The 26,193-nt window shown below is 47.2% G+C and overlaps 2 pseudogenes; one reads left to right on the top strand and one right to left on the bottom strand.

Annotated features, from left to right (window-relative positions):
- Positions 1–26,193, bottom strand: part of LOC132334622 (zinc finger protein 850-like) — an 860,268-nt pseudogene that overhangs the window by 62,925 nt on the left and 771,150 nt on the right.
- Positions 1,644–8,089, top strand: LOC132334746 (telomere repeats-binding bouquet formation protein 1-like; annotated as a pseudogene).

Raw genomic sequence — 26,193 nt, 5'->3', positions numbered from 1 at the left:
ATAAGTCCTGCCCAGGCTGGCTGGTCTACTGACCGTGCCAGCCATGTGCTCTGGTGCTGCTGAGCACACACATTGACAGATCTGCACTTCTCCAGGAGTGGTTTCTGAGATTTAAAGCAATGTTACTGGGTTGTTTTCCATAACTGATGGAGAAGAATTTTAGATGCAACATTTGCCAGCTGTTTGTTGAAGCAAATCTAGTTGTTTGTCTTTCCACCTTGCTCTGTGATGAAACAACCGAGGTGAGCTATTTGAATCTAATTAATGTAGGCTGGTTTATAAATACTATTTTGCGTACCTCCTGTAGGTTGCAAAAGTCAAAAAGATGCAGGTAAAGGTCAAGATGTGTCCTTGTATACATCCAGTTTTAAACCCCTTGTGCTTCTTATATTGCATAATTGTATAAACATGTATTAAATGAAACTCTTCTGAAAAGCAATTAGCTCCAGAGCGAACTCATTTTTACAGCCTTCCTTTTGTTTGGGTGGGTTGTGTTTTTTCTTAGGCTGGCAGGGTGGTGGCAGTAGGACAAAAAGAGGTGAGGAAGGCTGGCAAGCTTTTCCTTGTTGTGGCAGGGTTGGATTTGCAGGAAAATGAAATGCATGTCTGTTATCACTTCTGAAAGGCTGCAGGGAGATGACCTCTCTCAATTCTCCTCTCTAAGGGAAGCAGCAAAGGAACCGGGCAATCAGTAACTCCCAAGAGAAAGCAGGGCTGGCTGCTTTCAATGGATGGATGCACAGTGATGACAAGGATTCTGCTTTGAGCCTTTGCTCCACTTGGAGAAGGAAAATGAATCCATTCTTAAGCTGCATTTGCCACTGATTTAAAGTTTCTGCCTGGAGCGAAGTAATTTTTGGAGAAATTGTAAGAGGTTACTGTGATGCTTGCATCAACCTTCTCTGTTTGGGACTTGGGGCGTGTTTGAGGGAGCATCTTTGTGCCTCCAAAGCTGAATGTCACTCTGCTGCTCTGCTCTCAGAGGCTGCCCCGTGGGGTTTGTGAAGAAGCAATGCTGTGGGGTTTTGTGGGTTGCATGGTTCATGTAATGTGGCAATGTCTTTGGAGAATTTCAGTGGGTTCTCCCTGTAAGGAACATGTCTCTGTGCTCACTGCCCTTGGTTTGATCAGTGCTGCCAGAACAATGCTGATGGTTTGGTGGCTCCTTGAGCAGCAGGAGGCCGAGTGTTTTAGAGTGTTCACCCCCTAAGTAACATGACTTGGTCTTAGTGCCAGTTGTTGGCTGATGGCAAAGGTGGCCACTCTTGTAAGGAAAGTTGGATCAGCTTTGTTGTGATCAGTGACACAGAGCAGGGGATGTTCTTTACTGACAGTGCCCCTCAGGGGTAACATGGAATGACCTGATTTCTGCAGAATGTCCACTCTCAAAAGATGATCACCTGTTAGTTACAAATGCAGGGCTGTCATAAAAGACTGTATTTCCAAAGGAAAACTCTGCCATACAACAATACATTCAACTGTGTGTGTGTGAGATGACAAAGTAAAAGCAGAAAACTGGGAAAAGTGCATTTTAGAAAAATGATGTCATTTCTACTGCATATATTATAAACACTGCTAATCTGAACAGAACTGAAAAAACTTTTTCCTTGCTGTTGTAGAACAAGAACAGAGATTTAAAAAAAATGAACACTCAAAAGGTGCAGATAAGTCAGTGTGGTAAGATATCTAACATAATTTGTCATTATAATCTGCATCAATTTTACAAAGTTTTAGTAGACTCTGATAGGCCTGTTGTGGGGTGGTGAGCAGTTGGGAGAACATGTTTTTTCCTAATTTCCACATTTTGGATACTGTATTGGATATGCAAAGGGTAAATCCAATGTCAAACCTGCACACATAGTAAAACACACCATTACGAAGTCACATTTTTTGGTTTTAATTTGCTAATATTTATCCACATTTTTATTGTATTTTAACTTCTTTAAGAACCCTTAGACCTTGTAATGGTTTACTGTTAACAATACCTTCTGTCACTGTTAGAAATAATTATCATCTAAGTCTTTTAATGATACCCCAAAGACTAAGAAGCAGATTTTCCAAGTCTGTTTTCCCACCTAGGGTTGTGTGTAGGTGCCCAGAGAATATTTTGTGTTCTGTTTCCAACCACGTGACTGAGGGCTCTGCTGCTGTGCTGCATGGTTTATGTCTCCTGTACCTCAGTACCACGGAGCAGCCTTGTGCTCTTGGACTCTTTCCTTACTACTCCACAGATTTTCAACTGCACCCTGAATTTTATTTGCACTCTGAATACTTTAATGGCTCTGTATTATTTACACTTAATGCACCTTGCAATTGTGAATTTAATATTTAGTAGTTTACATCAGACTTACTAAGAGTTACTAGTAATGAAAGGCCAGAAATATTAAAAGGAAGCTGTTACTCTGCAAAGGAACTCATGCTCAAATAACAAAGGATGGACAGAAATATTTCTAGGTGTGTTGTTTGTGGCTGAATAGAAGTGATGTAGCTCCATTTTGGCTCACTTCCCCCCCTTTTTTAAAATACACCTACATACTGCATTTTGACAGGTTTATTCTAATACTGACTAGATTAATAGAGAGAAAAGATAACAATTTAATGAAGCTTTTTGTGTTTGCTCCTAGATATGAAAACAGATCTGACCTTACTGCTGGAATGCCTTAAATCTCAGTTGGACTGCCCTCTGTCTCAGCAGGAGGCTGTGGTCACTGTCTATTCCATTTGCCAACAAAACAGTAAGAAAGGCTTTTCCTTAGAAACAATGCAGGCATTTATGTTCACCATATATGCCAAGGAACTGGTGGGCACTGTAAAAATGTCTAAAGGACATAAGGCTTGAGATGTTGGAAAATCATAGAAGCCTTTCATTTTGCAGAGAAACAGAAGCAAAAGTTTTTCCTCTTGTAGGTGAAGCAAGCGAATACTTTGGAGGAATTGGTGGTTTGATGTTTAGAAATGACCTTGCCAAGTCGAGTGCTCATTGCATCGTAAAGGAAGCAGCTTTATTTACATTGGGGATTATTCTAGAGAGTAATGGCAATAAAAATAACACTGTTTGTATTTCTGAGTGTGCTATGGCCCCCTGTCATTACTTGTGCTCCTGCTTTGTCTCCATTTTCTTTTGGTCTCACAAAATGAGACTACAAGATTGTCAGTTGGAGCAAGGGCAGGGAAGGTGCCCCAGTTGCCCTGTCCATCCCCAGATTTGATCTGTGCCTTGCTGACTTGTGCACACAGGGTGTCTTTAAGTTACCAGACAGCTGCACTCCCCCTCTCCCTCAGCAGCAAGTGTTCAGTGACTCCTGGATTGTTCCAAAGCTTGCCAGGGTCCTGCTTGGTGTAGAACTCACTGCAGGGGGAAGCCCTCAGGCACTTCATAGTCCTGCCCTGTCTCTGCTCCCCACATACTGGCCACAATTGAAACTTAATAATTTAGGATGATGAGTAGCTTACTTGAGGTTTTCACTTTTTGTTTTCAGTGTCTTGTCAACAGACACTGTTGACAAGTACACTGTCTTGTGTACTTCTGAGTTGCTTGAAGAACTCATTTTATTTTGAATTAAAAAGGATTCTGATGTGAACTTGAAAAGAATGTCTGTTTCTGTCATCTTAGTACTGGTGTCAAATAATGGTAAGTTGGTTTTTTTTTCTGTGTTATGATAACTCTCCTTTTCTATTTGCCAATCTGCAGTCCAAAATTTGGAACATGCAATAAGCAATGTTGTGGTGAAGTGAATTTATAAAGATGAATGTTTGCATGTAACCGAACCTGAATTGTCGAAGTAGGTCATTGCTCACTGGGATTTCCTTAAACAGCAGAACGTGGTTTAGTTCTAAGAAGAGAGTTTGCAAATGCAAACCCATAGTTTCTGAGAGTGTCTAGAAAGAAAGAGACATGGAAAGGTTATTTACCAATATGTTGATATGATTTTACATTTCATTCTGGGGAGGATATGTGCTTAGGAAAGGGAATGTATGTATGTAAATTCAACTTGCTGTTAAGATTTTGTCTGCAGTTGCATTTGTCTCTGGAGTCTTGTGTGTGTTCTCTTTTAGAAAATGGGCAAACCCATGTCAGAGACACAGGCTGCATCAGCCTGCTGCTGCAGTTGTTCAGGTGAACAGGGCTGCAATTCAAACAGGCAAATAGTAGGCTGGTTAGCAGCTATGTTTCCTTGACTGTCTGGGCCTTGCTTGCATTTCTTTAACAGAACAACTCTCTCCACATCTGAGAAGAATCTGTCAGCTGAAAACCCTGATCCCTGCTATCAGCTCTGGTCCTCAGTGTGCAGCACTCTCTGTGCCTGTGTCAACAACCCCCAGAACGGGACATGTTGCTCTGAAAACTGTGGAAGAAGTCCAAAGATATTCTCCAAATCGGTAACACTTTGGTTTCATTTTTACTGTTCAGCTGAAGTTTATTTCATTGCGTTTTGATTTGGGGTAATTTGTTTTTACTTTTCTAGAAGATAATCAGAACATTTGCTGTGGGGTTTTTCCCTATGCCAAAGGGTGGCTCGAGAGTTGCACAGAGCCTGGGATAGTTCGTCCCATCTGTTCATTTCTTGGTCTCACAGTTGCAAACAACTGGAAGTGCAGCTCAACCTTTACACAGCTTTGAATTTGATAAAAGGAAGTTTAATTCGAGAGGTAAATGGGTTTTTCTTTCTTGTCAATCTCTACAAAGTCATTTGCTGTTCTTCCCACTTTTACTCTGACCACTGTACTCCACCATCTTTACTTACACTGTGCTGTGCTCAAGTCCACAAATAGCCACAGTCTGCTTACATTTGATAGGGTCAGTAAAACTGCTGGGAGCTGTTCTGATTAAAAGTGTGTCTAAATTAAAGTCCTTGTGACATGGCTGAAAACAATGACTTAGGTAGAACTCAGGCATGATGTTTGCCATTTGTGTGCACATATCAGGGTCATGTTTTCCTGTAACTATTTTATCTGCGGTTACTGCATTTCTTGAGATTAATGTATCTCCAGCTTCTGTTGTAGAAGAAATGTAATGACTGACACATGCACAGAAAAACTCTGATGGACTTACTTGGTGAAAAGCTAAAAGAATTTGCAGACTCTGTTGCTTAAATCACATTTTTTTCTTTTTTCCACTGAGCAGATGTGCAGAAATCTTTTGTTTCTATTGGGGGATTGGATACATTAGCCAAAGTTCTCCTTGAGCTTATGCCTGATTCCTGTTTGTGTCACTCCAGCATGAGACTTGCAGTGGTAGTAACAAAGACTCTGAATGCCTGTAATGCTACTAACTGTGAGTGGAAAGACATTTTTGATCTATGGCAATTTTAAAATGCTATTTTTAAAGTCTTGTGCTGGTGGAAAAGTTGCAGAAATGAATGCTTAAAGGCAGTTAAGTTCTCCACATCCCAGTGGATGTTGCAATGCTTTTTAAAACTCAGAGGTGTAAGTGGGGAGTGATTCAGTTCATCTGAGGTGGATTACTGTCCCATTGTTGCTCAAATGAATGCAGTGAAATTTAAACCCAACTGAAAATTAAAACTGAGATGCTCCAGCCCTTGCTGGGTAAGTAAAGCTGAGCTCTGGGCCTGGATTTGACCAGTCAGTTTGGATCCTGGAGTTGTGCCTATGGCTGAATAATAAATTGTGTAGCTTTAGGAAGCTTTAGTCATTTAGAGGTGGAGCTGAACGGACGTGGTGTTTCTGCAGAGCACACTCTGCTCTGGTTTGCTGGCCGGGTACTGCTCTCCTGATGAGGTTTTGTGTTTTCCACAGAAGGTTTGCAGAAACCTGTGATCCTGACGAGCCTGTGCTGTGGCCGTGGTTGCTGTACCTCACACTTCTGCCATAAGAGCTTCAAATGGAAGTTCCCAGAAGTTGAAAAGCATCAGCCTGCACTAGTTGTGAGGGTAGTTTCAGCTCAGTTGGGTGTGACAGGACTGGGCCTCAGCGTGGATGCTCTAGCAGTGGTGTTGCCAGTGCCAGGAAGGGCTTGCCCCCTGCTCTTTTTATGGCAGATACTCTGCGTGTCAAAGCTTATTCAACTCTCTCTGGCTCCATGCTGGAGCTGATCAAGGACATGGAGAAACTCAGCAGGGATCTGCAGAAGTTGCACAGTGCAAAGCCCTCCTCATTCATCAGATCTTCTGCCTCCTCTCCGTGGAGCACAGGCTGGGAGGATGGGCAGGACTGGATTTGGGAGCAGCACAGGAGGGGTGGGGTAATCTGAGCTGTTCAGGGTGGAGCAGGGCAGGGCTGAGCAGGCCCAAGGCTTTGAGGGCTCTGTACAGTTCCCTCCAAACCCAGCATTTGATCCTTGGATAATTCCTGTACACTCACAATCGACTTTGTTTTCCTTCCAATCATTTTAACCAACAGCTGCCATGAGTTTTGTCTTGGCAAAGTATCCCACTGTGTCAGAGCTGCTGAAGCTGCTGTCCAATGAGACACTGAGCACAGGAGAAAAAAATCAGTATTATTCTAACAATTGGGCACTGTACTGAAGTTTGTGGTAAGATTTGCTTTTTCTTTTTCCTGTCTGTCAGCTTCTCCTAAATTCTCATCCACTGACTCCTCCTGTGGTGTCACTTCATCAAGACTGGAACACGAGAGAGAGTTCAGTTAAATAATACAATGTCAGTATTTGGACAAAAAGTTTTCTAGAATGTTCCATCTTTAAATTTTAAAGCTTGTTAGCAGGAAGTGTCTTAAGTAGCTTTGAAAAGTAGACTCAATATGCAAGAATTCAGAGCTGGGCTTAGGTGTCTCAAGGAATAATTAATCCAGACTTGACAGCTACTACAATCCAGACCTAGCAAATGGGTTGTCTTGAGCACCCTTTTCATGGTCCTTGGCACATACAGCTTCTCTCCACTGCTTACAAGGCCAGGAATATTTGTAAAAGCCATGTAAGAGCATTGTTTCAAGACACAGAAGCAGTTGGTGGCTCTAAAATGGTTTTGTCGTGTTCCTCAGGGCTTGCCCAAGCTTGTCTGGCACAAATACAGCACTTCAGTTGGTATTTTGTGGTAGTGCAAGCAAAGAGAAAGGGAAATTCATTTGTACTTGTGGTGTTTCTCATGTATGTTTAGAGAAACAAGAAAAAGACCTTGTGTTCAGAAAGTTTGATTTTTATCCTCTGAGTGCCAATAACATGTTCAATAATTAGCTCAAGAGGTCATAAATTTATTTGAACAGACATTTTTTCATTAAGAACTAGTGAAACAAGACTTAATGGAAAATGTCTTTTGAAAAGAAAAATTATTAAAAAATTATTTCAACATAAAAAAGGTTTTTCTTCAAATGCCAACACTGTCAAAATAAAAATGGTAAAAGTTTTTATTTCCTTTTTTTTGTTAAGTTTAAAGAAGAAAGAACTATGTTTAGCAATTATCCATTATATGATTCCATATGGGAATGAGAGCACAATAAAAATTCAGCCAATGACAGAAGAAATGAGGAGGAACAGATTGGCTAGACCAGGCTTAAGCTACTAATTTTATTTTGCTAAATAGAAACCTTGAGATTTTGATATTTCTGCATCCCAGGCCTCACAGAAATGTTGCATATCTACTCCAAGAGCAGGTCGTGAAAGAGAAGAAAAACAGGAGTCATTATTCAAATGTTTTGAGCCACAATTAAATGAGCTTGGAACTCCATCGAATAAGTGGTCTCAGTCCTTCAGTTTTCTTACAGCAACCTGAGTTCTGGTCAAATCATCCTGTGGGATGTAAAGCTCTCCTGCTGTCACTGCAGCAGGCTCGGGTCTGGAGTGAAAATCTCTCTTTCTGCAGAAACTTGCAGAGAGTTGCCAGTATTGGCCCCTACAATGACTGTAAGGTGAAGGTGTGTGGGGCTGAAACCAAACCTTTCCTTTACCATGTCCTGTTCTAGAAGAGAACCAGTGTGAGCTGCCTCAGAACAATGGTCTGCCACTCATGATTCAGGTATTGACAGGATCTCAGGACGAGGAGCTCGTCAAAGCTGCTACTTTTGTGCTGCAGAGCTGCAAACAAATGAGTAAGCTTGCTGTGACTGCTTTAAAAAGGAGAGGGATTGTTTCCATCTCTGTGTTCTGCTGATTCCCCAAGTGATTTTAACTTCTGTGGCAGCTTTTTTTGTAATTTTGTATACTCCAAAAGATGTTTGTTTTCTGCACAGAAAGTTGCCTATTTGTCTTTAAGAACTGACTTAGGCAGAAAAAAAAAGAAGTAAAAATTCCAAGAGTGTTGCAAAAATGCATTTGTGAAACCTCTCCATGTAGGGCCAGTTCTTAAAGCTTTCCCATCTCTAAATTGTGTGGAAAAGATCAACATTGTCATTTATCACCCAGGGGATACTTTCTTCCTGGGGGTGTACCACTAGAGGGAGGGAATAAACCAGGAGATAATCAAGCCTGAAATCACTGTGTCTGCACTGATTTCCAATCTGAAGAAATCTTGATCTTTTTTTTCTAAAGTAGGATGTATTTTTGGGCCCCCTGTTTCAGTTTTTTATAAATTATCTGTACAATCCCTCCCATGAAGCAGAGAGACCTTGTCCTCTAATCTCTAGAGCATGGAGGGTGTGCAGTTGCTAATTAGGAAAAAACAAACCTGTATCTCCATTTCTGTGCTGCAAGCACAACAGAGAGGTTTGTGTCAGATTGAGGTGTGGAGATTTGTCGTGTCCATTACTGTGGAGTTGTTTTTTTAAAAAAGCAGTGACTCGTACTGGTGAAGAACCCAGAGTTAATTCAATGAAAAAGCTTTTTTTTCTTTCACAGCATCATTGTGGAAACAGTTTGTAGGAACTCTAATTGCAAGTTCACCACTTGTAACAGCAGCTTATATTTCAAGTGTGTTAACATTTATGTAGAAATCTTAGTTTTATAAAAATTGTAATTTTGCATTAAATTATTGGGGCTGTCCCTTAGCATACAAAAATGTAATAAATGCTTCTTAAATGTTGTGTTTACATGATAAAATTTTATTTATTAATGTTGTTTTATATTTTATAAAGCTGAACAGTTGCTCTGAAATGATATGATAACTCATTAAATGTGAACAGTGCAGAAGAATTGGATATGCAAGTCAGAAAAAGATGTCTGCAAGATAGCTGGAAGAAAGCAAAAGTAATTTTACACAGAATAAACTCAATTGAAAAACAGCACAATGAGGTTGGCCTACTTACCGAAATGGGATAAAACTAATCACATCTTTCCAGAGTTTAAGGAGCAAGCAAAAGTAAAGCCTTAAGATAAGTTCAATGTGAGCAAAAAACCCAGGAAAAAACGTTGAATTTGTGTGAAACGACAACCTGCAACATTTATCAGTATTGTAGATCAGCCATAGTTACAGATGTGCAGAGAATGGAGGCATCTGTATTGTAGGAAGTATTCTAGTTTCCTGTAAACCCAGATTTTCTATAAGCTAGAAAAAGAAGTTGAAGTAATTTGTAATTGCTAGACATTCAAACCTGTAATTTTAATATTTGGGTGCATGAAATGCTCAGGATTGTATGGCTGTGGGAACTGATTTACTGATCTACCCCAAATGGTGGATATTTTATATATATATATATATATATATATATATATATATAACCTCCCCTCTCCTAGAGAATGTGTTAGTAGTAGAGGTAGGTAATGACTGAAGGAGGCGTGCAATGACATGGATTTTTTTCCCCTTCTTTTCAAATTAATACATACTGCATAAAATAAAGTATCTTACTCTGCTGCCAGGTTGGTATGCTCTCATTTCATCCACTGACAGTCTGGTTTCCTTTCCAACCTGAAAGATCATTTCCTTTTTTATGTGTTTCAGGACATGATTGAGACTGGTAGAACAATGAAAGCTCTGCTTTCCAAAATAAAAGACAAGAAACCAAGGGATGGTAAGAGGTAGATCCTTGTAAGGTACAAGGATAAAGCCACTAACTAACATCTTCAAATCATTTGGGTCAATAGGCAGTGTATGCTGACAGGTGCTTGTTTGGCTTGAAGTTTGGAATGGGAGGAAGCAAATGCAGGAAGTAATCCTTATCCAGCTGCTGAAAAATTAACTGTTTCTTCAGCTGGGAAAGGGACCAGGGCACTGCCATCTTCACTGCTCAGATAATTTATGGCTCTTGCCATGCAGTCATCAAGTCTGATGGATTCCCTGTTTCTTACTTTATGTTTGAAGGAAATTAAGCTCTTTCCATAGCTTTTCTAACACCACCTCAGTTGCCTCCATACTAGAATGACAACACTCAGAATATTTCTTCATACTGTCAACCATAGAGGTTTTCAGAATCTGAGAGTCTGTCAGCCCTGGGAAGATGACTTCAAGTAGCATTCTAGATCTGCTTTTAGTAGATCTCAAAAGAAATTGTGTGGAATATCTCTGTGTCTGTCAAGTAACCACAATGCTCTGTAAAAACAGTTGCTTTAAGCATCAGGTATCCAGACAGTCTTTCTAGAGACTGTCCAGGAGGTTCTCAGGTTCTTCTGAAGTGCACAGGAAAAGCAAGAATAGATATGATTTTGCAGAAGAAATTGTCCTTTTCTCCCTTCCCCCGACTAAAATCATTACCAGCCACTTGGACATGCTTCCCCCTCTGTGCTATTCTAGTGTGCATGGCTGCATGGAAGGGCAAAGATCTGAGACACGGGATGGAAGGGAACTGAATAAAAGTCGAGCCACTTGGACAGACAGATCAGAGCCTTTGCTTCTCCCTCCACTTCAAGGCTGAACACTCCTTCTTTCTGTGCAATCATCTCACTGTTTTAATTGAAGTGCATGATTTTAGACACTTATGGGAAGTGTTGAGAGCCTGGGTTCCCCCCCGGCCGCGCCTTCCTTGTGCAGGAGCAGCCCGGAGCTGGGGCCGAGGCCCCGGCGATATCGAGCGCTGCCGCTGTGGCCCGTCACGTTCCGGGCCCCGGAGCGGATTCCTCCCCCTCCGGCCGGGGACCGAGGGGGCAGCAGGGCTGGAAGGAGCGGGGACCGAGGCCCGCCCGGCGTCACCGCCCCCGGCCCGGCCCCGACAATCGGGTGCTGCGGTTGCCGGGGAACCGCGGGCGCGGCCACAGCGGCTGTGACGGCGCCGCCGCCTCAGTTGCCGCAGAGCGCGCTCCGGGCTGGTTGTTCGCAGCCTGGGCTCGTGCAACGGCTGCACTCAGCGATTCGCTCGGGGACTTTTTCACAGAGATTGTCTCTGCCGGCGAGCCCTGGACTCGCAGAGCTTTGGTCTCTGCCAGCGAGGAGTCCTCAATTTCATTTGAAGGTAAAGATTGATTGTGCTTTTTTGTTTTGTCCCATCTGTGCTCTGAAAGAGAATTCCAAAAGGAAACAGAGGATGGGATAATGTGCAGCTGAATAGATGAACGATATATGGTCTACTGATGGTGCTTTTTTTCCACTGAAGAAATGCAGAATTTCCTAAATGTAGTAGTCTATAGGCATTTTTTTTCCCTATAGTGATGACTTAAACTGCTTAAAGGTGAATGAGTTCTACTCAGGTGTCTGTGGGTTGTTATGGTCTGGTTCTTAAAATTATTAGGGAGATGCTCCTGAATTAAGGTGCAAACAGGACCATATGCCAAAGTCAATTGTCTGGATTTGATGTAACAGCAAATGTGAGGAAGAGAGAGAGAGAGAAATAGAGAAGGGAGTTGGGGAGGGGGAGAGAAAGAGAGTGACCAATTAAATAGAAAGTAGAAAGTATCACCATTGCATGGATCTCACTGGCATTCCATGAAATACTCTTCTGGTCTTCTCTGTGGTGAGGTGTCACAAAACATGAGACTCCAATGGATTCATGCAGATTTGGGCAAGGTGGGACTGCCCAGGTTCCTGCCTGGGGTGGGGCAAGTTGGACTCTGTCTCTTGCTACTTTCAAATAAGATAAAATCTTTAGCACCAGTATATCCTTTTGAGCCTGCTGTGAATTGGGTTGTGGATTTTCAGATCTGTCGTGTTCCTTTGCATGCCATGCAGTCACCTGGTGCAAGGCCTCAGGAATGGGTCTGGGGGCACTCTGGAGGTCTTTGATGGGTTCTGACACCCCCTCAGCTGCCTCTGATGGGAATGTCCCCTGGATGTGGCCTTCTGGGGCTGGGGGGTTTTAGAGCTGAGCCAGTTTGTCTGAGGGAGGATGGGTGTCCACTGCCCCTTACCAGAGGTTGTGCCACAAGCCCAAAATTTCCTCTTTCCCCCTATGTTGATGGGAGGTTTGTGTGCAAAGCTGGCCTCAGCAGATGAGTCTGTAGCTATGACTTCCCCAGCCTGAAGGCAGAGAGAGCTGATTTTCAGGAGAGCTGCTGGGTTTGGCTTGGTTGTGGATACATTTTTCTCAATTAGCCTTGTTTAGTTCTCCCCAGACCTGAGCTAGGAGGACAATAGTGTCTCCTTGATCTTGTCTCAAGTTCCCTTAGGTGGCTTAACTCACAGTCCCAAGTTTGAATAAGGAGGCATTTTCAGGGAGGGGTGGGCTTCAGTGGTGGCAGCTTCTTGATTCAGTTTTGTCAGAATGGGCAAAAAGTCCTTCCTAACAAGATTTAAGCCATTAGCCATTACATTTCAGTCTCTCCCAAGTCCTGTGAGAAGCAGCTGAGAGAGCAGGGGTGCTTTAGCCTAAAGAAGAGGAGGCCCACTCTAGCTATTTTTAAGTAATATTTAAGCTACAGCTTTGTCTGTTCCAACTATTCTTAATATTCATCTTCTGAGCTCCAGGTTTCAGTACAATCCATATTTAAATTGCACAAGGCAGCCATATAGCTCAAATAAAGTCCAACTAGAGGCCTAACAATACTAGCTATTTATGCCAAACAAGCACTCAGCTACTTTCAAATCATATCAAATTGTTTAGCAGCAGTATATGCCTTGAAACTGCCATGGATTGGGTTGTGGATTGTCAGAGTTCCGTTGTTGCTCCTTCCAGTTTTGTTGAGGCACTGTCGCCCTCTGTGACATCATCCCTTGGAGATGGCGTCTGGATTGCCCAAGAAGACACCACCACCTCGTCTTTTGCTGAGGGAAAGGCTGAAGCCAAACACTGTGAGTGGCCACTGGGGCTGTGTTAAGGCTGGCACCTGCCCTGGTGTCCCTGCTCTCCCTGGCCCTGTTGTCCAGCAGCGCTGTGAAGCTGCAGAGCCCCTCCCCAGCCCTCTGTGCCGTGCTCCTGTTGCTGGGGGCTGTCCTGGTGCAGCAGGGAACACTGTGGGATGCTTCAGTTGTGTCTTGCCTGGCTGTGCCAGTGGAGCCAAGTGAAACCAATGTACAGCTGAAGCCCTGAGCAGGTGTTCTGTCCCTTTCCCTTTGCCACAGGAATTCCTTCTGTCAGACTGGGCACTCACCTGTGCTGCTCTGACCATCCTGCCCTTGGCCACCCGGGCCTGTGGGGGAGGGAAACCTCAAATTCTGCCCAAAGCCTTGAGAGCCATGGCTGTTCCCAGCTGGAAGAGCTTCCAAAGCAGCTGTTCTCTCCCAGCTCCTGTGGGCACAGATCCAGCCCTGCAGGCAGCACTGGAGCCAAGGCCACAAAGGTCCCTTGCTGTCTGGAGCTCTCTTGGCTGAAGATGCCCCAGTGCTGAGGCTCTGTCAAGGAGATCCCTCTGTTTTCTTCTGTGGAGGGCTCTGTCAGCCCAGACAGAGAAAGCAATTTAACAGGGAGAACCAAAACCTGGACACATTCCTGTGCACCTCCCTCTTGGTACAGCTTTGTTTTCTTGCATCTGTTGGACTCAGCCAGCAGCGATATCTCCTTGCTGTGAGCTCTGAGTGTTGTGCAGGGATGGAGTTCAGGCAGTTCTGAGAGCTCTTGCCCATTTTCTGGAAAGGTCACTGCCTCAATCCAAGGAAATGTAAGAGGAAACAAATGCCCAAAGAGCAGAAATCCCCAACCATGTCCCATCCAATCCCAGAGAAGCCAATAGGACAGAGCCATGTGGCTGGAGTGTGTGTATTGCACTCTGTATTATTAATTTACTGATGCTAAGGACTTCAGCAGGAAACTTCCAGGGCTCCCAGGACTGTCCTAGTGGCTGTGATCACAAGTTATTCACCAGTGCCACTTGTTCCAGAAAAGCCTCTCTGAACAAGCCATCTCTGAGGCTCTAGCTGGTGTATTTTTGCCTTTCAGCTGCTTCCCTCTAAGTTCCAGAGGGAGAAGATTCCCAGCAGGAAGAAGGAGGCCAGTACTGGGGGGAGTATTCTGCCCAGAACTGGCCCATTTCCAGACAGGAGTGAGACTCGTCCAAAGGTAGCCTTTTCCTGCTCTTTTCCTTTCTGTTGAACATGAAGTTTGAAGGGGGTGTGTGCTTGTGACAGGCTTGTCTCCAGCAAAACACCTCAGTGTCCAGGTGCTGTTGTCATTGCACACTGCTGGGAGGGGTGGACTGGGAGTCCTGATGTGCACAGAGCAACACAAATAACCTCTGCTGAAGCTGCTGGGCTGTGCTGGAGTGTAGCTGCCATTGCTAATGGGGGAAGGCTGGGGACACAAAGGCACAACATTGCCATTTGCCATTCGCCTGCTGAGAGAGCCTCCTCTTGCTTTGGTGTGGTCACCATCAAATGCTTGGGGTCACAGGATTCCCTCCAGAGTGGCAGCGTTGGCCTTTGAAGGCCGAGGATCTGCAGGAATTACTTCAGATTTAACAAAAGAAATTGCATTCCTGCTTTGGGCTGGAACAATGTGTTGGACCCTGACAGGGTGTTAGATTTTGCAGGCTGCCAGATGTGCAGGGGACTGGCCCTGGGCAGAGGGGAATGGATGTGCTTTATCTGGATCAGTGCCTACTTAGAGGTGTGTTTAAATCTGCTTTTCTGGCAGGACTGGCCCAGTAGAAAGCACAGTCCAAAGGGGCAGGTGATCAAGGTGGGCTGTTGAGCAGGAAATTGGCAGCAGGAGACATGGAACAAAGTGGTTAAGGATTGCCCTTGAGAGGGGCATTGGGAACACCTCAGGGAAGGGCACAGCTAAGGGCCAGTGTGCTGCAGCCACTCCCTTCAGCAGAATGTGTCTGCTGTGAAGTCCCACAGGTGACCTGCTGGTGTCCCTGCAGTGACAGCAGTGTGGCTGGAGCAGGCAGACAAAGCAGGGGAGAGTTTTCTCAAAGCAATGTCTCTGCTCCTGAAGCATTTGCTGTTGTTGTGTCATTCCAGACGTGCCTCTACAGTGGCATTAAATAAGATAGCAGTAATGACAAGAAAGCACCCATTTAAAACTCGTGGAAAAAGGAGATACCAACTGTCATGGTCTGAGTCTGGCGAAATGCCAGTGCTTCCATGAGAAAACCTCTTTTCCTGGTATCTACTGTGAGATGTGATCAGAGATAGAGCAGAGCAGGCTCCAACTTACGATTGAAAGGAAAAAAACTTTATTAACATAAAACTACAGGGAAAAAACACACAGAACACAGGATGAAAACCTTCCAAATTTCCTCCTCCTCCCCCCACCAAAAATTTCCTAATTCCGTTACCACCCTTTGGATAATCAATTCTCAATTCTTTGAGAAGAGAGGAGTCCCTCTTGCACTACAGACTTCACCCAGGAAACAGGCGAAACTTCTCGTGTTTCTGTGTCACGTGTGGCACCGCCCGGAGAACATTTTGCCATCGTGACCTCTTCCTTCCATGTCCAGTGCTCTCACCACTGCACATGGACCAGAGCTGCTTCTAGGGTTTTTTCTCTTTAAGGATGCTTTGTCCAGTTCCAAAAAAGAGCACAGTCCCTCTCCTTTTGGGACACCTGTCCCCACCATGTTTCACCCCCTGGGGCTGAGGGGTCTCTTGAACAGAGATCATCTTCCTCTTCTTCTTCTTCGAAGACGGAGGGCACCACCACAACCCTCCTCCACCCTTCGTCTCTGTTCACACACCTTCACATCACCGCACTCTCCTGGCTCTGAGCCACTGCCTCCCCCCAGAATGCAGTCTCTGTGTCACAGGAACTCAAGGGTTCTGTCCATAGCTATCCAAGAAAAGTCCAGCCAAAAGCCACTCCATCATCTCCTCCCACCTAGAATTCTTCTCAACTTCTCTCAATCTCACCAACTCCAGGAGGAATCAGCATTTGCAAGGTTTCCATCGTCCCAAGAAGGGTTATAAGTCCCAGGCTCTGCCGGTTTGGTTCATGAACTCCCACGGCTGGCTGCCCTGCTGGGCACCCCCCCCTTCTCCTTCACTCCAGCCGCGCTATCACAAGCACAGGCTGCTCTCTCTCTCTCCCTCCGGGGGGGGAATGGGGGATGGCTGCCCGAAGCCCTGGCAGTGCAATGCTCCTCCACCCTTCGGCCCAGGCCTGGCCTCCCTCCCTCCGGCTGCATGGCTCCCTTCCCCCCCACTGCCCAGCTCAGAGCTGGACAGGGGAGGTCTCCTCTGGTCCAGGACCGGAACTCAAAAGGAACTTCCAGTGGGAGTTCACAGCTTTTAACCCCCTGTGTTCTCAGAGGCGTATCCATGCCCTCAGTGGACAAACCAGGTGCCAATATTAAAATCTGGACACCGATTGGCGTGACCACACCATCCCAAAAAAAACCATTTCCCCTCAAACCACAACACCAACTCTACTTTTACCCAAGTTGCTGAGAAAATAACTGAACCCTACCCTCATTCAGCATTCACCTCCCTTGTCTTTTGATTTTCACCTCATCTGTCTTTTTATTTTTGCCTTTCCTTCTGTTTGAAACACACTAACTTTTAAGTACAATGAAAGGGGACAAAATCATCAAAGCAAAAGAAAACTATTTATTAGTAAGGATTCAGCTGAGCCGGGTGTGTCTCCCTCCCTGAGAGCCAAGCACACACACACCCTCTGAGAAAATGGCAATCTTTCTGTGCCCTTTATACCCGGCTGGGGCGGTCCCTGTCCCCTTTCCCATTGGATGGGTACTCAGGAGCTTCCATTCTCTACTGACCACCAACTTTTCTGTCCCCTCCCCTCTCGTCCTACTTCCTTTTGGTCAGGTCTTCAACCCCGTCCCTCTCACTGCCACACTCAACATCCAACCTGAACAAATCCAAACCACAAACAACACACAGAACCAACAAATTCCATTCTTTTGCTTTATGACCTTTTGGCTTCAGCCAAATACCACCTCATCTCTCCCACCTCCTCTGGTCCTGTGCTCTTCTTACTGATAGGTCTAAGTTCTAGAGCAAAAAAGATATTTGCAGTTGTGCGGGCCTGCGTTTCCCTGTCTCAGAGTAAAGGACATCCCAGAATTGTTTCCCATGGAGTCTCCTGTAAATCCATGGGTTTTACTTACTCCATGAGTGCTCAGTCAGTGCCCCCGAGCTCTGTGACCACATGGGCACAGGGCTGTGCTTAAGGGAAGTGCTGCCTGGCATTGTGGAGAAAGAAACCTGGAGAAATAGATGCCAAACGAGCAGCTTGGCCTGAGCCTGCTGTGTGTGGCCCAGCAGCTCTGGATCACTCAGAGCAGAGGTGGGTGAGCCACTGTTTGCCCAGTGTGGGCTGGGCAGACGTGCTCGCCCAGAGTCTGTACTTCCCTGGGGATCAGTGGAAGATTCTCCTTCATGAACCTTCCTCCCAGCAGCTGAAGCTCTCCCTGCTCTCTCTCGCCTCTCCAGCTGCCGTCAGCTGCCCCGAAACAGAGCTGGTTTGGGGTTTCCCCACCAGAGCTGGTATTTCAGAACTTCGTCGCTCGGGAGGTCTCTGAGATGGAGCTGTCTCTCATTAATAAGGACAAGGTAAGTGCTGGCACCTGGAGCTTTAACACTGTGCTGGAAGAGGAGAGTGCTGTCATTCCCTGGGTGTACAGCAAAGCAAGTTGTCTGCTGCATCACATGCAGAAGAAAATATCTCAGCACCTTGTTCTGCAAGATGCTGGAAATCTTCCTGTGCTGGGAATTGTCCCCTGATTTTGGCCATGCAGTGATGGTGTCTATCCCAAAGGAGTTTCCTTCTCTTGCAAGCTCTGGATTGAGAGGAATGTTGAGGGCTGTACAGTTCTTTCCTGCTCTCCTGCTTTGCCTTGAGTCTGTCCCACACCCTGTGTCTCCTTGGTTAATCTTGGCTCCTGGTAGGAATCTCTGCCTCTCTCAGCCAGTTTGGCTCCCTTTGTGCAGCTGACAGTCACAGCTCAGGGGCTGAGTCTTCTGCACTTTGTGCTGGAATCACTTCTCATCAATGGCATTGGCACTGCAGGAGACGTGTTCTGAAAGAGCCCTGCAATCAGGCTGATGGAGCAGAAGCAGTGAGAGGCCTTTAGGTGCCACTTCAGGCTCCTGTTCAGCTTCATCCAGCTCTGCTCAGCTTTTCCAAAAGGAACAGAGTGCTCTGCTTTCCCTTTGGAGAACCACAGCAGATCCAAAGCCATGTGCTCCTGGAGGTTTCCAGCTTCACTTGAAGAAATTTGGATTGTTTTGCAGTTTGCCAAGAGAGCTAAGAGGGGAAAAAGTTGAAAAATGTCAGCAGTTGTGTTCCAGTGTAAAGAGGAAAACTTGAGACCACTGGAATTTCAGTCAGGGAAAGATTTTCTCAAGGGGGGCTTGTGCCAAGAGTGGGCTGGTGGGAGGAGACAGGAGGGAGTTCAAATCATCTGGTTTAGACTTTTGGAGAGCATTGTGGGGCTTAGGGGTTGATGCTCTCAGTGTGCCAGAAAATGCATGTTTGCTGTGTCTGTGAATGCCAGAGGGCAGAACCTGGCCTGCTGGCTGCAGGCAGGAATGCCCAGCAGCCCAGCCTGCCTGCACAGGCAGCAAGAAGGCCTGGAGAGCCAAGACTGGCTTTTCATCCTGGAACCACACTGTCAGTCAGTGCTGGTCATGTTTCTCCAGGCAGAAAAGGCCTTTGAAGCCCATAGTCAACAGGCAAAGCCTGTCTGTGTTGCTGTCACTTTTGGCAAGCTAATTGCTCTCATGGTTTTATGATTCTTCCTTGCTGCTTTACTGCTAATTGCAATTCTCTTTGCCATCTCCTTGTTTTAGGGATTGTCTTGCTGTGTTCCTTCCCTGTTTTGCTTTTCAGGTTTGCTTTTCTTCCCAGTAAGGCCACAGGGCTTGGTCTCGTCTCTTGCTGCTCTGCCTGCCTGACTGTATCCCCACAACATCCTTACCCAAAGCTAATCTGCTAGAAGGGAATTTCTTCCTTCCCCCAGGACAATGTGCTGGTTTGCTTTCAGGGAGCACATTCCCCTCTGGAACATGACAAGTGCATGGCTGTGTGGAGGCAGAAGCCAGCAGGTTTTTTGGCCTTGTTGAATAGGCAGATGACTTCGTTCAGGTGCTCTGTCTCCATCCTCCTGGTGCTGACCTGCTCAGCCCTTCCTTGCCAGCAGGCACTGCCCTACTGGCCCTGGCCAAAATGCTGGAGGCAGACAGAAGGGATTCCAGTTCAGCCTTGTGAAGGATGTGCCTGTGCCTGCAGAGCTGAAAGTGCTTTGGGAAGGGGCCAAGGAGGGATGTCAGCAGGGCACGGACAGGTCTCCTCTGGTCCTGCTGGCACAAGTGGCACAATGATCATTTGGTGTCTTTGCTGCAGATTCCTTGGCTGGTGAAGGTATCCATGGAGAGCTGCCCTTATTTGCAGCTGGCGTGCCCCAGGGATGTGTACCATGTGGTGCCAGCAGGCGCCTCTGCCCCTGTGCGCATCCGCTTCAGCCCCGCCGAGAACAAGGTGAGAGTGGAGGAGCCAAAGCACAGAATGATCTGCACAGCCATTGTTTTCCCTGCACTCTGGCTCCAGCCCATTGCATGCTGTGAGCTTGGCTTCAGGCCATGGGCAGGCAGCCTGCAGCCAGTCACACCTTGGCCCCTGCTGGCAGGCACTGCAGCCAGGCCTGACAGGCTCTGCTTCCCCTCCCTGCACATCCCTGAGCATTCCCAGGGGAAGATGCAGAGGGAACAGGATGGAAATGACAGAGGGCTCTTGATAGATGTTGGGCCATCTCTAGGTCTAGGGGAAGGGGTTTCATTATGATGGAAAACACCAGAGGAACCAAGAGGTCAGAGAGCTTTCCTCCTTGCTGACTGGCACCAGCTTCCCTGCCTGCCCCTGGGCTGGAGCAAAGACGGTGCTTTTTCACCCCCTCTGCTCTCCAGCCTTGCAGCTGTGCTGTCCCAGAGCACAAGTGAGCATGGTACAGCTGCAGGGCCAGGGCAGAGGATGTGCTGTGCCCGTGAGCTCGGCCTGGCACAGGCACACTGGGCTCTGGGTGCCCTTGGTCAGCAGAGGTTGCTGAGCTGCAGGGGACTGGGACACCTGCCTGAAGGAGCTCGTGCAGGGCAGGTACAAGCTGCAGGCAGAGCTGTGAGCCCAGGGCTTGTGGCAGTGACACTGCTGGGGCTCTGTCTTCATGCCTGTCCCTGTGCTTGCTCTGTCAGCTGGCACCCATCCCGTGCCAAAGGTGCTTTTGTGGGGAGGTTTGAACAGCAGTGCTGAGGCCCTGGCAAGTCTGATCTCAGTGCTGGGATCTGGAGGGTTCATGTTCTGATCTGGAGGCTTGTTCATAGGGAAGGGTTTAGGACATGGCATGGAAGGGAGGAAACCTTGCAGGGAAACAAAGAGAGGCCCTTTCCAACAGCATCCTGCTACCTCTTGGCACTGTTCTTCTCCTGGCTTGGTTGGAGAGGCAAAGTTAGAGAGGAGTTCTGAGCCAACTGATGTTTCTACAGCAGGCCAGAGGTGCAGGATCTCTTTGGGTGCAGCTGTTTTCTCATCTTCCTTTTGCTGCTTAGAGCCAGTTGAAGACTTTGTCCTATTCTCAGACAGTGGGAATATAGAAACCTAGAGGAATGTCCTGTGTTCCCAAGCACCATGTTCTTTAGAATGAACTTAGGAATTGTTTAACAATCATTAAAATTTAGAGTAAAATTGTGGTGGCCTAGGGTATGGGTATGACCTAGTGATACAAGAGCTGAATGCCACAGAGATAGGTTTTGCAAAAGTGCCCCGGTGCCTTTAAAATGTGACATATTAGTAGAACTTAGTGCTCATTTTAGGGTGCAATAGGTAAATCGATGCCCTTGGAGCATCAATTTACCTATTGCACCCTAAAATGAACAATAAGTTTTTCTTCTGCCATGGGGATGGCACTAAATGCCCTGTGCTGAGGCAGTTTCTTTTCCTGCAGGATTATTGCCACCAGCTGGTCTGCATGACATCAAGGGAAAGGATCGTTGTGCCCATCCGGGCCATTGGTGCCCGAGCTGTCCTGGACTTCCCTGCCCAGCTGGACTCCTCCAAGTGTGCAGTCCAGGGCAGCACCCAGAAGACTCTGCTGGTGCGCAATGTCGGTACCCGGGCAGCTCGTTACCAGCTGAGCACCCAGAGGTGAGGCAGCTCATCTGTCCTTGTGCAAAACACCTTTGGGGGACAGCAGAGCTGGGAAAGAGCAGCAAAAGGAACCAGAGCATTGCAGCTGCTGCCCTGCAGCCTGGCTGGAAGGGAGCAGGATGGATGGCATCTGCTCTTGCTTTCTGTGGCCTTGGAGCTTTCTCTGTCCCAGATTTGCTGGAGGCTGCTGGAACATGTTGGTAGCTGGCTTGCACCCTCCTGAGCACAAGCAGCTTCTGAAATGCTTCCTCAGCACTGTCAGCCAAATAGACCCATTCCCTGAGAGGCCACAGGCACGTGGCTTTCCAGTGGTCCTGGAGGGGACCTCTGGCAATCATCTGAGCAAACACACTGCTCAAAGCAAGAGCAGAGTCTGGGGACTGCAAGGTGCCATTGGGAGATCTGGACCTGGCTTTAGATGCCATAGAAGGGAACAAACATATCAATGGACCTAGCTAAAAAGCAGAAGAAAACAACGTGTTTTTCAAGAAAACCCCCTCCGTCCCTTATCTTTTCTGCCTGTCAGTTGCAGTAGTGATTCATTGAGAGGATGGATCTAACAGGGTGAGAAGTGTCTTAAGGAGCAGCTCACAATGAACAGAGAAAAGGCCAAAACTGAGCTTGCCAGCCCCATCTCTTGGCAGTGGTTTTCATTTGGTTATTACAGTGTCAGGGATGTCTCCTGCACAGCTCTTCTATCTGTGGGCTCAGGGAACAGCTTAGTGCTGTTGGCTGAAATTCAGAGGAGTTGAGAGATGACTGCTACAGCAGGAACAGAAGAGTCTGGTGGGTCCAGCCCAGGGTGGGATGTAGCAGGTGAAGGGGCTGAATTGCACTCAGTTTTTTCGGCCTGAAACTGAGTCCTGGACTTGGCTGGATCCTCTTCTCCTGATAATTTGAAAAAAAGAAGACACCTTCTTTCTCAGGCAAGCCCTGAAGTCACCTCCAGGAATGTTCTTCCCATCCTGCCATCTGAGGGCAGGAGCATGTAACATGGGGCAGGAGTGGGAAGGGAATGGAATGGAAGGGAGTGCTGAAGCCTGGCCAGGGATTCCCCTAACTGGCAACTTCTCTGTTCTGATGAAATTTCTGGCAAAAGACTAAGGGAAGAATCCTGTGCCTTGCCCCCAGCAGGCACTGATCCCCCGAGCCCCAGCAGAGAGCTGCAGCAGGGCTGGCATCAGCCCTGGGGCAGATGCAGGAGCACGTGCACTGATCTGGCTCTGGGGCTGCTGGGGCCTTGTCTTTCCTCCCCTCCCTCCAAAGTCTCACGTCCAGCCCATAAACATTGCTGGCCCAAGGCTTCTCCACCAGCCAGCAGTGATGTTCTCCCCAGTGGCAATGGGAACAGCTCAGCCCATCATTGCAGCCAGAGGTCCTTCATGAGCACAACCTGAAGCAAGTTCATCAGCTGTCACTGCTGACATGAGCAAAGCTCAGCTTGCCAGATGTTCCCTTTGTTTTTGTGTGTGATGCATTCATCACCAAAGTCCCCAGAAGACACTTTGAAGTGACAGATTGACCAGCAGCAAAGCACCAAGGCCAGGAACTTTTGTTTCCTCAGTGGGGCTGTAGAAGAGCACAAAGCCCAGCAGCTGCTGGGCAGAAGCACTTTTCCCCTGGGCTGTCCCTGAGCATCAAAGCACAGAGTCTTGTGTTTGTCAGGCAAGAGCTCTTTACCTGGTGATCAATGCTGATTGCTCCTGGTAAATCCAAAGTGCACCAACACAGTTGCATAATTATTTCCAACACATTGCACAGAGTTTGTCTGGTGGGCCAAGCAAGCAGTTACCAGCCTGCATGACCACCCAGAGTCCCAGACTGCATTGCTGGTAAATACACAGAAACCTCCTGTTCTGTTTCCTTGATGTGCTCCTGCTGATGGTGCTTCATTGAGCTGGGATTGGACCCTTCAGACTGTAAATGGCATCCTCCTTTTGGGTCTTGTTTCCAGGTCACTGTATTGCTCTAATCTGCAGTTGCACTCTTTCAGAGTTTTGATTGCTCCTTTTCTTAGAAAAGGAAGCTCTCATTGAAATGCTGATAAAATGTGTCTTTTTGGCTAAATCAGGATGTTTTCAATGGAAAAGAAACCAAAGAACCACACTGCAACAGTAACTATTCCTTGGTCTTCAGGGAATAGTTCCTTCTCCCTGTCTGATTGCTAGGCTGTAATCTGCCAGGAGAGGGAGTGCCCTAACGTTTGCATCTCCTGAGATGAGGTTCATAGGCAGCAGGAAAAGAGGAATTCCTGAGGCAGTCAGTGTCAAGTTGTCATGCAGATAGCTCTGAACCCTCTCTGTGCTCTTCAGAAACCATTCTCTGATGGGATTGGTGGCAGTGGGACCCTTGAGCCTCATTGCAGAGAGCTGGATGCAGAGTATGGGGGAGCTGAGGTCATTTTAGCCCCAGGATCTGGTGAGGGCTGGATCTCCTCAGCAGTGGCTCAGTGGCTGTTTCTGATGCTGTCTGTTCTGGCTGTCTTCTGCTGCCTGTGCTTGGTTTGCTCCCTGCTTGCCCCAGGGAGCTGCAGTGAGCTGCAGTGCAGAAGGAATCTCCTGGCCAGGTGTCCCCCCAGCCCTGCTCCCTCTCTCTGTGTTGCAGTCCTTTCTCCGTGGTGCCGGCCACAGGAGCTCTGGGCGCTGGTGACACCGTGCAGGTGACAGTGGGATTTCACCCGCGGGCCAGCGGTGACCATTGGGGCTCCCTGGCAGTGAGCTGCAGCACAGGTGAGTGCTGGGCCCTGCACGGGCACAGGACAGTTCTGCACCATGGCTCCCTGCTGTCCCATCCCCTGCATTCCCTCCAGAGGTACCTCCCCTGCTCAGCTTCACCCCAAAGCAAACTGAGAACTCCTTGGTCTTTAGGGGCTTGAGAAAGTGAATCCCCTCTAACAGGCAGAGATTTTGGACTCCTGTTGTGCTGGGAGTTGCTGAGTGGAGGAAGGAGGATCCCTGATTCTCCACTCCCATGTGGCTATGCCTGGCTGAAGTTTTATTTGATTCCTGGGCAGTGCTGCAGGTGAGGTCTCCATCAGACTCTCTCCAATGCAGTGGATTTCTTGCACACCTCTGTCCCATGTGTGTCTTCTCCCCTGGCTTGCCACAGACCCTTTTTCTCTGTGGCCCTTACACATAGATGTAGTTTCTGTCTAACAACATTTTCAGGTGCTCTAGTTCTTTTTTTTGTGACAAACCCAAACAAACTTCTCCCTGTCCCCATTTCCCAGGCTGTTCCTGCTGTTGCAAACCTCTCACATCTGTCTCCCATTTGATTTCTAGACTGAGGAATCCCATTCAGTCTTAATGGAGAAGCTGCTCTGTACTTACTCATCTTTCCTTTGTCCCTTTTTTATTTCATTTGCAATGCTGCATCTTGGTTTTTCAGATCAGAACAATATCAAATATTTCAAGACTGATGAGGCTTTGGCTTTGGCCAGGGAGATGATGATGATGATGATGATGATGATTTTCATGGTGTTCATTTTGCAGTGGTTTGTCACATTGCAGAGCCAGGCTGGTTGTGTTTCCTCCCCTGTGTCCCCTCCTGCTGGGGGCTGTCACTTCACTTGTTCCTCTGGGCCTCCTTTTGCTGCCCACCTGCCCCCAGGCATATTTGCTGGTCAGCAACAAGGGATCCAAGGGATCAGGAGAGACAGAGTCTGGTGGGATGCCCAGGGAGAGTCTGGGCAAGGCAGGACTGAGCAGGGCTCCTCAGCCCTGTCACCTGAAGGACTTGGATGCAGAAATCCTGGTGATCTGAGTGGTCACCGGAGCACATGGACCAATCTCCCTGTCCATACTGTCACCTTGGGGCCAAATCTCCACAAACACCCTCAGAAATAAGGTGTTTAAGGAGCTGCTCAGGACATCCCCACATTCTACACACAGAGCTGTCAGGATGGGATAAATGGACTGATCCACAGAACTCCTCATTCAGCTCAAAACTGGGACACTTTCTTCTGTGCCCTGTGGTTTGCTCCGTTCCTTGTGCTTCCATCAGGCAGTGAGCTGAGCAAAGACTCCCCTTTGCTTTGTTCCAGGGGAAGAAATTATCCACACAAAGCTCCACGGAGAAGCTGTGGATGTCAACGTTGGGCTGAGCACAAGTTCCGTGGAGCTTGACAAGACTTTCATCTCCATGTCAAGCCACAGAACTGTGTTCATTGAGAACAGGAGTAACATCACAGCCCACTTCCAGTGGAAGGCTTTTCCTAGTGAGGAAGAAGAGAATGAAGAGAAGAGGAGGTTGGTTTGAAAGATGCATTTCAGTGAGATCCATGGCCCAAGACTGAAGCTAATGTTTGGCCTCAGGGGGGTGTTGGTGCTTTTGAAGGGTTTAGGCCAAGCAAACCATCCCTGGCACTGGGGTGTGTGTCCCTGGCCTTCAGGAGCTCAGCACTCAGCATTCCAGTTCCATTGATACTCCAGCCAGGGATGGCATTTTGGGAAGGAAAGGTCGATTGTGATGACTGGATTTCCTCAGGTTCTCATTGGGCTCTTGTCTCTCTAATCTTCTTCCTACATGACCTGGCAACATCCCTAAACATTTCCTGAATTGCCAGCCCCTCTTTCCAAAGGTGATACACCCTCTTCTTTCCCTTAGTTCCTTCAAAAGCATGGTCCAGGAGAAGATGGCAAAGGTGCCAGAAGACCCCATGCTGTTCTCCCATGACATTTTTTCCATCGAGCCAATGGTAAGTGATAGCTGAGAACCTCATTTTCCTCCTCCTCCTCTTCCACTTGCTCCTCCCAAGACCCCTGCCCCCGTCCCCCTTCCCCCGGCTGCAGTCACTGGGCAGATCCTCAGCTGGCCCCATGTGGTGGGAGGGAGGACATGGAGTTTCTGGAGTGGCTGCAGAGCTCCCTGCTCAAAGCATTTGTGCCCTGCAGGCTCAAGGCAGGGCTGGGAGCCTGACAAAGCCGAGCTCTGCTGCCAGGCTCGAGC

Source organism: Haemorhous mexicanus, chromosome 16, assembly GCF_027477595.1.
Source record: "Haemorhous mexicanus isolate bHaeMex1 chromosome 16, bHaeMex1.pri, whole genome shotgun sequence".
Lineage (NCBI taxonomy): Eukaryota > Metazoa > Chordata > Aves > Passeriformes > Fringillidae > Haemorhous > Haemorhous mexicanus.
The sequence above is the reverse complement of the archived record's forward strand: the minus strand, read 5'-3'. Positions and strand labels throughout refer to the sequence as shown.